We start from the raw sequence: 12,016 nt of genomic DNA, 5'->3' as shown, positions 1-12,016 counted from the left end.
TACAGATCTAAATAAGCTGAAGCTACTAGTAGCTTTTTTTCTTTAAATGGAAAGACAGTTTCAATGTCCTCCATAGGAAGTCTTCCAGGATAAGAAATATGGGGACAAAGAATATGGAGTTCTAATGCAATTCATTGACATCCACAACAGTTTGTGCAGAAGGCAAAAATTGAGACGAGAAGTGAAGATAGGAAAACATTTAGCCACACAGTGACAGTATGTATCTTTTTCATATAATAGCATATTGTGTCATTGAGAGAGGGTTTAACACACATCATGGCCAAGGGTTTGGGTTCCAGACCCAGAACTGTGTTTGGATCCCAGTTAAGCTATGACTCTCTGAGTTTCCTGAATATATTATTTAACCCATGTGTGACTCAGCATTCACATCTATAAAATGAGGGTAACTGTACTACTTCACTATTTATAGTCCTAGAATAGAATGAGAAAATCCACATGACGCAATCAGAACAATGTCTGACCAATACAAAATTAATAGTTTACATTAGTAATAGTGGTTAGTGTGGCAACCAGTTTGCCACTAAACATGTAAGAGGCCAAGCTACACTGGTGCTCATAGGAGCACAATGCATTCTTCATAAATATTAAATGATGACAATATTTCCTCTATTTTACATGACTTTGTAAAATGTAAATATGGTACCTGAAAGAGTCTTACACATCTTACTGGTGCATAAAAAACATTTAGTGATGTGACATATGTCCAAAAATATTTCAAAATTGAGCTATTTTTGAGATCTGTGCATTCAAACAATGTGTTCAAATGAGGAAACATACATATTTGCAAAGGTTTGGCTTATTACAAGAAAAAAAAAATCTAAGCCTCTATTTTGTCTTAGCTGTAAGCATCCAGTTCTGCTTTTGATTTTTAAATAAGATACGCCAAGAATAATTGCTTCTGTGCTCAGCCATTATTTCAACCTTGTGTGCTATTATAATGGCATGTAAAAAGATATAAAATCTTCCTAGGGACCTCTGTACCTGCAGTTGTGATAATCACTGCAAAATAAAATTATTGTCCCTGCACGACATCATCGTGCATCTTAACATAACTGATCGGCAATCATATGAAGTCCCTACAACAAAAGAATGAACTTTTTCCTTGCCGTAGATAACACTATGCCATAACCCAAGCAAAATGGGCTGCAGGGTACATGGTAATCACTCTCCAGGGAGGGGAGGATTGCATAGTGGCCAGACCTTTGCTGCAAGAGCATCTGATGGACACAGGAAGAGAAACATGAATAATTGATAACTCTAAACAAGCAGTAGAGCAAACATGCTACACTCTACTCCCTATTATTCCAAGTAGTGTAATTAGATAGGTACATTAATGATTGATCTAAGAAAAAAGCCAATTTTAAGAGATTCAGGAAGGGATGTTTAATGTTTAATCGTGTGTTTTTAGCTTGAATCTCACTTAAAATATTTTCCAAAAACAACTGAAATACAACAAAGGAGTAAATAAAACAATGGAGAGAAGTATATAGGAAAGATTTAGGTCTTGTGAACAATTTTAAAACCTAGCTGACCTGAGCAAAAATTATTCTCATTCTGGATGTGATATTTGCTGGTATGTTCTATTTTAGGTTTTATTTCATAAAGGACAAAACATCCTCCATTTAGTTAACTTCTACTAGCAACAGCTTGGAATGTCTTTATGAGCTAGTCAGAATAATGAAAAGCAAAGACCAGTCATATTACTGAGTGAAAGAAGTCAATCTGAAAAGGCTGCGTACTATATGAACAAGCAGGTGGCTCCAGTGGGAATATCTCAATGAAGTCAGAACACACTGAGATTTCATAATCACTGGGAATTTTAAATAGAGTTGATTTTAATGACATTAGACCCCTAGCAAAGTTGAAATGAACACTACCAAATACTTTTTTTTTTTTTTAATGTATTGAGGTGGGGAAAATAAGCAGTTCAAAGACAAGTTCTGAGAAAGACCACTGATAAATTGAGAGTATGGGTAAGCAGAGTTTTCCAACCTTCCCAACAGGTCTCACAGATCCTTTCTACTTTGGGTCTTTCTGCAGAGTTTTAGAGCTGTGACACCTTCACTTCCTTCTCAGCCTAAGGCAATAAATCCATGAATTCAAAACTTTTCTGATTCTTGGTTAAACTCTAGAAAGTCAAACATAGCAAAGTTTAGTGTTCAAAGAGAAGGAAACATCATATAGGAGTATGTTATTCATTATTTAATATTTACTGAACACCCTTGATCTGTTATCCCCCCTTCAATCTGCAGACAGACAAATCCCTTCCCTCATGAAGCTTTTATTTGAGGAGGAGACAAAAATGATGTGCCCTACATGATGAAAAATATCAGAAAGTAATATTAGATTGATTTTATCATGTATTACTCATCATGAATGCTACATGTATTTGATTATGTTTATTATATGTTCTATAATCTATGTTATATACTATTTTATTTTATGATACTTAATATCAGGATACTTCACTCAAAATTTCATAATTTTTGGTCAAAAGTTAAAAATAGTGACTTGAAGTTATGTATTTTCTTTTACTGTAAAATTTTGTAACTTTGGTCATTCATTCCAATGATTTACAAGCTGTCTTATCAGAGAAAATCACTCAGGAGGTAGCTTTTGATTCCTAATAGCTATTTCCTTTCTCACTCCCAAAAATGAGTGATTATTTTAAAAATATTCAAAGTAGTCATTTTGCTTAGGCATTCATGCCAAAGATTTAATGGGACAAAGACTACAATTTATAGTTGAAGTAAAAATGTGTTCTTCTGTTTGAAGCTAGGATATTATCATTGTCCTTTGTGTTCTTCTAAACATTGAAAATTAAGAACTAATTTTGTAATAAAGTGTTACAGATGAAAAATTGGTATCAGAACTCCATAGGAAAAAGATACATATTTTTAGCGACTTAAAACAACAAATATCTATTATCGCATGGTTTCTGTGGTCTAGGACTTTGGAAGTAGTTTGGCTAAAGAGTGAAGTTGTCACCTGGGCCCGCACTCATCTAGAGGCTTGGGGAAAGCTGAAAGATCTGTTTCCAAGATGTCTCATTCACTTGGCCATTCGCAGGCTTCAGATCCTCACCGGCTGTTTAAGATCCTCCACCTGAATCTTTCCATAGGGTTGCTTGAGTGTCTGGCTTCCCCCAGAGAGCAAGGAAGAAACTTCACTGCTTTTCGTGACCTACCCTCAGAAGTCAGAATCCATCATTTTCACCACATTCTATTCATGAGATAAAAGTCAAGCACATGCTCAAAGAAAGGGCATGAAACCACTTCTTGAAGGGAAGAGTAAAAGAGAATATATAGACACGAAAATATTTTTTCTTAAAAAAAAAAAAATCAGGGGCGCCTGGGTGGCTCAGTGGGTTAAGCCGCTGCCTTCGGCTCGGGTCATGATCTCGGGGCTCTGGGATCGAGCCCCGCATCGGGCTCTTTGCTCATCAGGGAGTCTGCTTCCCTTCCTCTCTCTCTGCCTGCCTCTCTGCCTGCTTGTGATTTCTGTCTGTCAAATAAATAAATAAAATCTTTAAAAAAAAAAAAAATCAGTGGAGGGGCACCTGGGTGGCTCAGTCAGTTAACGTCTGCCTTTGGCTCAGCTCAGAATCCCAGGGTCCTGGGATCAAGAGCCACATCTTGATGAGATCCTTGCTCAGAGTGGAGCCTGCTTCTCCCTCTGCCAGCCCCTTCACCTGCTTGTGCCCTCTCTCTCTCTCTCTCTGTCAAATAAGTAAATAAGATCTTAAAAAAAAAAAAATCAGTTAAGTTCACAATTACCAAACTTCTAAATATCAAACTCTCATTCCAACTCCCTTTAAATAGTAAAGACAGAATTCTGTTGTAATCTCCCTGAAAAATTCAGTGCATTTTGATATATTGGTTTTAGTTGATGCCCTCAATTGAATCAGCTCTAAAAAGAAAAGATTAGGAAGAAATAGAAGTGGGAAAAGCATTCATTCATGCTTCATTTTCCTGCCTTATTTATCTCCTTTTATATACTCATCTTACCCTAACCATCTCATTTAGACCCTAAATTCAGAGCAAAGATTGATGACTGGTTTAGTCACCTAATTTGGCCCTGGCACTTGCAACTAAAAGAAGTTATGTTTATCTCTAAAGAGTCACTATTGTCCATTTATTTTAGAGACAAATGGGTCTGCCTCCTATGAACCTCAGCCAGAATACCACTTAGGGCCAAGTTATGGGCAGGAAGGAATCTGGGAGGGAGCCAGGGAGAACAAGAGATGCAATCTCCTTTAGCTCTGTGACACAGGCCACAGCCTAGACCAGAAGTCTGAAGAATGACTGCAGTCAAGAAGTGAATGGTTTTAGACGAGCGTATTTTAAATTTTTTCTTTGAAATGAAGTTAAAACTTCACTTAACTCTTATGCCTAGAGATAGAAGGGGCATGGGTAACTTGCTCTCAAGAAGCCGGTGCTGGTACAGAAAAACAAAGCCCTTGGAATGGCCCAAAGCTGAGGAGTCATTCTGTCAACTTAAAATGGCAGCCTTTGGCATTTTTTCCATCTTGTAATTTCTTCCTGCCCAGTTATTTCTTCCCAGATTAAGAGATCTCTTGTTTTCTCCCCTGCTTCTGTCAGCTTGGGAGCTAAAATCAACAAAACTAATCTCTTCCTCTTTGTAAGATCAATAAAGCAAATAAGACATGGCATTGAGATCACTCAAAGATATCTAACCTCTGTTATTCCCAGTGTAATACCATTTTATGCCTTTAAGAATTACTTTAAAAAAAAGCAAATACACAAATATATATACAGCGGCAGTCAGATCATGAGTTTAAATTTGTCACTTACTAACAGTGGGGCTGTGAACTTGAACAATGTGCTGTATTTTCTGAGCCTCAGGTTCATCTACAAGAGACTGGCACTCAGTCATCCTGAAGTACCTAAGTACGTGGTAAGAACTTTAAAGGATAGCAATTTATTACGCATTTTCTGAACTACCTCTCCATCTAGGATTCAGTCATAAATTCAATAAAATGATATTGGGCATCTACTGGGTCATGGAAGAATCAGCGATTCTTGATCATAGCACTACATTATTTTTCCATATTGCAGCATGTGTCCATGTTAGAGACGAGCCTCATCTAGTCAGGGCAGCCTGGAGCTGAGTATTAAAATCAGAACAACAGTTTTGAATGTGTTGGAGTTTGAGGTATGATGAATCAAAGTAAGAGTCTTGAAAGCAACAGAATACAAGCTCTGGATAATGAAGAACATAAAAATATGAAGTGAAATGAAGGTCAACCAGGGTGAGAGACACATATCCAGAAGTCATTGCTTCCCAGGGGTGGGCAAGTCCAAGGCATGCCAAGCCGATTAGGAAGAGTAAACACAAGTAGAAGCTCAAAACAGAGTTGTTGTTTTAAGATTTTATTTATTTGACAGGGAGAGGGAGACAGCCAGAGAGGGAACACAAGCAGGGGGAGTGGGAGAGGGAGAAGCAGGCTTCCCGCTGAGCAGGGAGCTCGTGGCAGGGCTTGATCCCAGGACCCTGTGATCATGACCTGAGCTGAAGGCAGACACTTAACGACTGAGCCACCCAGGCACCCATGAAACAGAGTTTTAAGGAAAGTGACAGAATATGAAGAAAGAGAAAGTGATCAGCATTACAAACTTCTTCTGAGTTGTCACACAATTAAACACTAAAGATGTCAATTGTTGGGGACAGTGATTTTGGTGGAATTATAAAAGCCACAGTACATGAGGCAATGAGAAATATGTTAAGCCTTCGTATGACCATTACACACCTCTCATGAAATTCGCCTTTCCAGCACAAGGCATGGTAGGTATTTAAAAAAAAAAAAAAATCAAAACTTAAGGAATCAAACCGAATATCCTATCTTGTGACGTGTATGTTTGCATTTTCTGCCCATTTTTGAATTGGGATTTCAGGACATCATTGGAAATGTCAAAGCAGGATATTCTCAAAATCTACTTCTCCATAAAAGAAGAGGACTGGCAAAATTGTCGAAACCAACTTTTTCAGAACTCTGGAAATTAACCAAAGGAGATTTTATTCAAAAATGGCTGAATCTCCATAAGTACAGTAAGCTTTATAGTTGTTAAAAAAAAAAAAAAAAAAACAGTTGTCTCAGAATCTCAGTGAAAACCTAATCCTAAAAGTCAGTGGGGGGTGGGGGGACAGAACAGTTTTGGAGCACCCCCAAAGCCCTGTTAACAGAAAATGTCTGGCAATTGCCTGCAAAATAAACCTACAAAGCTGTCTTTATTTTGCCTGCCTCAAAGTTTACTGAATGCAAACAGCCTTTTGCCTGGGATTGTTTGTCATTATCTACCATTGCCCCTGCCTGGGACAGTGATAATTTTTGTGGTAACCAAGATTACCAAAAAATTTAAAAGGAATGGCCAGGGAATGACGCACCTATAATGGACTTTGTAAAACCCCAACGTATTTCTGAGACTCTATAAACTACCTGCCACACAGGGCCATGCACAAGCCAGAGCCCAGTGCTTGTGACCAGTTCTCACCTCTGGCCGACCTTGACACTCTGTAGAAGCAGGAAATGAGGGCTAAGGTAGAGTTGTAAACTGCCTACTTGAGTCTTAAAGGCATGTCTCAACAAGAAAACTGAGGCCCTCGGCAAAGACTGGGAGATGTAATGTCGTAATACATCTAAAGAAATCATTAGCTGAGCACCAAGTTAATTGAGAAGAGACTTCAGGGTCCACACATAAGAGCACAGACTTGACTGATTTAGCCCAGGCAAGCCACTCACCAGACAAGCAACAGCAGCGCCTGCCACCACCAAGGATAAACTCAGGGGGAGAGGGGAATCTGACCCTAAGATTAGCTGGTGATCTCTCATTAGAAACCATGGAGGGCAGAGGCAGGGAGATGACATATTCAAGATTATTAAAGAAACACTGAACTAGGAATTCTCTACCCGGAAAAACTAACCTTCAAAAGTGGAGAGATTAAGACATTCTCAGATGAACAAAAACTGAAAGAATATGTTGGGAGCATGTCAAGAAATACTAAAGAGAGTGAGTGCTTAGGCTGAAATGACAGGTCACTGATCAGTAACTCAAATTTATACGATAAAAGAGCACAAAGAACTGTCACCAAATTATGAAGTATAGAAGACAGGATGAACATAATTTTTACTTATGATCCCTCTTTTTCTCCTACAGGATGCAAACGATAACTGCATAAAGCAGTAATTTTAAGTCTGTGTTGATGGCTTAGGAGTTGTCAGGATGTGATTTGTATAATTTAATAGCACAAAGAATGGGGAAGGAAAGGAGATATTTAGGAGCAAATGTTTTGTATCCTATTGAAATTACACTGGTATTAACCCAAGCTGGATTGTTATAGGTCAAGATAGTAGTTGTAATCATCAGGGCAACCACGAAAAATAGAATAAAAGAAATGACAAGAGAATTAAAATAGAACACTGGAAAAAATGTATTTAACACAAAAGAAAACAGTAAGGGAGAGAGAGAGAGGAAAAAAGCCATGGCATACAGGTAATAACAAAGTGGCAAGCAGAAAGGCTACCTGATCAATATGCTGGAATACCAGCCTTATTCTTTTTTTTAAGCTATTCACTAGAGACATGAAAATTAAAACAGCAATGAAATATCACTAAACTACCAACAGAATGGCTCTATTTTAAAAAAGACTGACAATAGCGATATTGTCAAATATATGGAACGAAAGACATTCTTAAACCTTTCCAGCAAGAACATAAATTTGTAGTTATTTTAAAAATATGCTTGTCAGTATCTATCAATGCTAAACATACTCTATGATGAAAAATCTTATACTAGGCATATATATACACAGAAATGAGCATTAATAACCCCCCAAAGACATTTGTATGATTGTTCAGAGAGGCTATCTTCAAAATAGCCTGAAACAAACAGGAAGCAGTGCAAAAATCCATCAAAATTAGAAAGGATAAATATTGTGGTGTGGATATACAATAAAAATGCTATGCACAGAGAGAAAGGATGACTTACTGATGCATGCAAGATCATGGAAAATCTCACCAACTAAAGAAGATTACATATTGTATGAATTAATTTGTGAATTTTAATCATAGGCAAATCCTATTTCCGACAATAGAAGTCTGAGGAGCGGAGACTTGGCGGCGGGGGTGAGGGGTGTTATTGACTGAGGGAGGCATAAGGGAGAATTCTGGGGTCCCAGCAATATTTCATGTCTTGCCCCAGGTGGTGTTTACATAGAAGGACAAGTATGTACATTCGATCCATATAACTTTTTCACTGTACTGTATGTATATTTATTATACCTCAGTAACCTAAGAAGCAATAACGAGACGGCTTTACTGAGATGGGCCACTATCTCCAGGTGGCTTGGATGCAGTTGTCATCTTACTGCTCTGTTTCCTGCTGTTTCTTTGTTTTTGGTCCTTGGGAGCTTCCTTTAATTTCTTGCAGGCTTTGCCTTGCATCCAAAAAGATATTTATGAACTTTCACCCAACAGACATTTTATATCAGGATTTTCTTTCAGGATATGTAATCATCTGATATCTAATCATCTAATTGCTGAGCTCTAAATGGATGCAAAATGATTTCCGGTCTAGGAAGCTCCTGGAACTCTGACAAGTATAAAACCTAAGGTCATTCTAAGGAAACTTGGGTTTCCAAAATAATCCCCCCCCCATTTTTGAAGCCTCCCCAAGCAAACCTAGAAATAGCTGTAAAAGGGGGGAAGGGGTAAGGAAATTTTAAAAGTAATAATTTATTCAAGGAAACTCATTCAGACTGAGAATTGAGTTTGTAAATGTGACATTTTAATTCGTTTATTTATTTGAGAAAAAGAGAGCACAGGAGCATCAGGAGAGGCAGAGAGAATCTCAAGCCGCCTCCCTACTGAGTGCTGAGCAGGTGCAGGAGCACAGAGCAGGGACCCAGGTGGGGGCTCCAGCTCAGGACCCCGAGGTCACGACCTGAGCTGAAACGGAGAGGTGACGCTTCACCCACCGTTCCACCCAGGCGCCCCTTAAGTTTGTAAATGTAGATAATGTTTTAATTCTTTTCATGAGGGTAATTATTTGGGGATCTAATTGCGGCCTCACTTTCCTGCGACCCTGTGACTGCACGTTGCGAACAGCACGAAGCCGTCTGAGTACCCGATGTAACGGGACCGCCTGAATCCTCCTTCTTCCGAAGGCTTGAAATGGCTTGAAATCGAGAATGCAGTATGCGCGGGTCTCTTTTCCCCGGCTCACAAGTCGGGAGGTTTTTCTTCCGTTTGCATTTCCTGGACAAGTCGTTTCTCTTTACAACCTTCTCAGGCGAGAAGATATCCAATCCATCAGCGAGCACTCTTGACTTAACCTGTACGCTGTATCTCACACCTGCCCGTGTCTCTTCGTCTCCACCGTCTTCAGTCTCGCCCTAACCGCTGTCGTCTTTGGCCTACACCTTTGCAGTAGCTACTGAACTAGCACGTCCGATTCCCTACAGTCTGTTCTCTACAGAGCAGAGTGGTCCTTTGAAACTCCAATCTCCATCGAGCGCTTCTTTCAGCTTCTGGATTTCTGTCATGATTCCTTAGCGGGGAGGGCAGACCTCTTCGCCCTCTAAGAGGCCTTACATGATCTGGCCTGTTAACTGCCCCACATCACACACCCTTTTCTAAAACTCATAAGCTGTAGTTCCACTGGTTTTCTTTCTGTTCTTTGGTCCACTAAGTCTCCTCTCACCCCAGGGCCTTTCCTCTTGCCCTCCTGTGCCTGGAATGCTCCTCTGGTTCAGAACACAGCTGTGTCTCCTCCAATCTCAGCTCTAATGTCTCCTCCTGGCACAGGCGTTCGCTAATCAGCCCACTCAGAGCAACCCCACTGCCTGAGTCATTCTCTATCATGCTGAACTGTTTTATTTTCATCTCATTATTTACTGTTATCTAATTATGATTTTATCTATTTGTTTACTCGTCTCCTCTAGACTGATAAATATAAGTTCAAGAGGTAGAGACCTTATTCATTTCAGCTATCTCCATCCCTAGAAGGCCTGACATCCAACAGATGCTCAGTATTAGTTAAATAGATTATTTCAGAGTCCGGAACTCCGTCAGTTCGGCTTGAAGAGGAAAAGCTCTGATGGACCAATATCACAGAAAGGTCAGTGTCCGCCTATAGTTTTGTGTCACCTTTTCCACGGTATGTGAATTTAACAGGGAAATCTTGGAAATGTATGTTGGGAGAGGGATGGCAGGGAAGGGTTTTCTGGAATCTTTCCATTCATCTCACCTGTTTGGGCTATGTTTAGCTCTTTTTGTTTGTTTCATAAGAGAAAAGCAAATTACCTCCAAAATCAGCCCATTAGGAAATAAACAAACACAAAAGGAAGACCTATCGGTGGTGTACTGGTAAATGTTTAATAGCTAACTTGCTCTCCTGGAGAAAAAAGCTCTTCCTTCTATGTACCTTTTGCCGATTCCCATGGTATAAAGACTCCCGCCAGCCAATTTCAAGCAAACAAACTGAAGTCACTGATACCAGAGTTGGGAGGAGATGGGTACCCCTGGCCCTCTCCACCTGTTCCAAGTTCACTCCAGTACACTGTTTATGTTGTCCACATGCCAAGAAGAGCATGGAACATTTTCTATTCTGTCTCTTCTATCTTAGAGCCACCCATAAAACTGATTTGTTAGTCTTCTATCAAAGATGAGGAAATAAGCTTAGATAACTTGCCCATGGAGGCCCATCATGAACGGGCTGAAACCGGAGTTCAAATCCAGATCTCGCTGACTCCAAGGACCACATCTTTCATTTGTTTCAGGGACTGGTAGCCAAAAAAACCACACACACAAAAACAAACAAAACCTAGCAACAAACCATAGACTTGGCTTTAACATCCAGCTGCTTCTTAAAATCCTGGCTATTTTCTGAACATCCTGGATGTCTTGCAGATGATACCAATTTTATTGCTTGATGTTATATGTAGATGTTATATGTAGAGATTAAATCAGATGGATTGAGCATCCTGAAAGTAGGTTAATCCGAGTTCAGTGCACCACCAAAATCATGGAACCCTCTCTCTCCTCTTATGTTCTTTGCTAGCTTTTTCATTTTTTTTTCATTTTTTTTAAGATTTTATTTATTTATTTGACAGAGAGAGATCACAAGTAGATGGAGAGGCAGGCAGAGAGAGAGAGGGAAGCAGGCTCCCTGCTGAGCAGAGAGCCCGATGCAGGACTCAATCCCTGGACCCTGAGATCATGACCTGGGCCGAGGGCAGCGGCTTAACCCACTGAGCCACGCAGGAGCCCCCTAGCTTTGTCATGTTTGACCCAGTCGCTCTAAACATCAACAGTCTAGATGTCAAGAGGAGCAGGTGCAGGTGTCGAAAGAAAAAGTGAGTCAGATTCAAACAGAATGTGTCTACTTGTTTAGCAAATCTGATGGAAAAACCAAAAAATGGGTCAGTTTCCAGGACAAAACTGTCAGTGAGGCAGTGAGTAGGTTTCATCCCTTCGGAAGACGGAATCACCACCTGCCAAGGATAAAGAGGAGATTGGTTCCCAAATAGACCTGTGGTTCTCAGAATCGCCGCAGAGGCTGGGCTACCCTGCCTGTTTCCCATCCAGCAGACCAGGGTCGGCCTCCAAATCTGCGTTTCTAACAACTTCCCAGATGATCCCGAGGCTTTTGGTCCAGGGACCACACTTGAGGTAGGGATGCTCCAGATGCCAAATAATTTGTATATACATTACAGCTGGAAAACCCGTGCTCAAGATCACTAGTTTCAAACTTTACTGCATGTTACAATCACCTGTGGACTTGAAAACCAATGCCTGGATCCCACCTTAAGATTCTGCTTTAATTGGCCTGTGTTCAGCCTGGGTATTGAGATTTCAGAAAGTCCCCAGGTGATTCCAATGTGCAGCTAAGCTTGAAAACCCAGTAGAAGTTGCCCTGGATTTTAATACATAGGTGCTATATTTTTACAATTTTGTATTTAAATTCAATTAATTAAC

The 12,016-nt window shown here is 39.9% G+C and overlaps 1 long non-coding RNA gene across 1 annotated transcript in view; it reads right to left on the bottom strand.

Moving 5' to 3' along the window:
• LOC116880910 overlaps positions 1–12,016 on the bottom strand; it is a 140,998-nt gene that overhangs the window by 85,804 nt on the left and 43,178 nt on the right. The window lies entirely within an intron of this gene.

The sequence above is a fragment of the Lontra canadensis genome, unplaced genomic scaffold (assembly GCF_010015895.1).
Source record: "Lontra canadensis isolate GAN:19392208 unplaced genomic scaffold, GSC_riverotter_1.0 scaffold69, whole genome shotgun sequence".
In the NCBI taxonomy this organism is placed as follows: Eukaryota; Metazoa; Chordata; class Mammalia; order Carnivora; family Mustelidae; genus Lontra; species Lontra canadensis.
The sequence above is the reverse complement of the archived record's forward strand: the minus strand, read 5'-3'. Positions and strand labels throughout refer to the sequence as shown.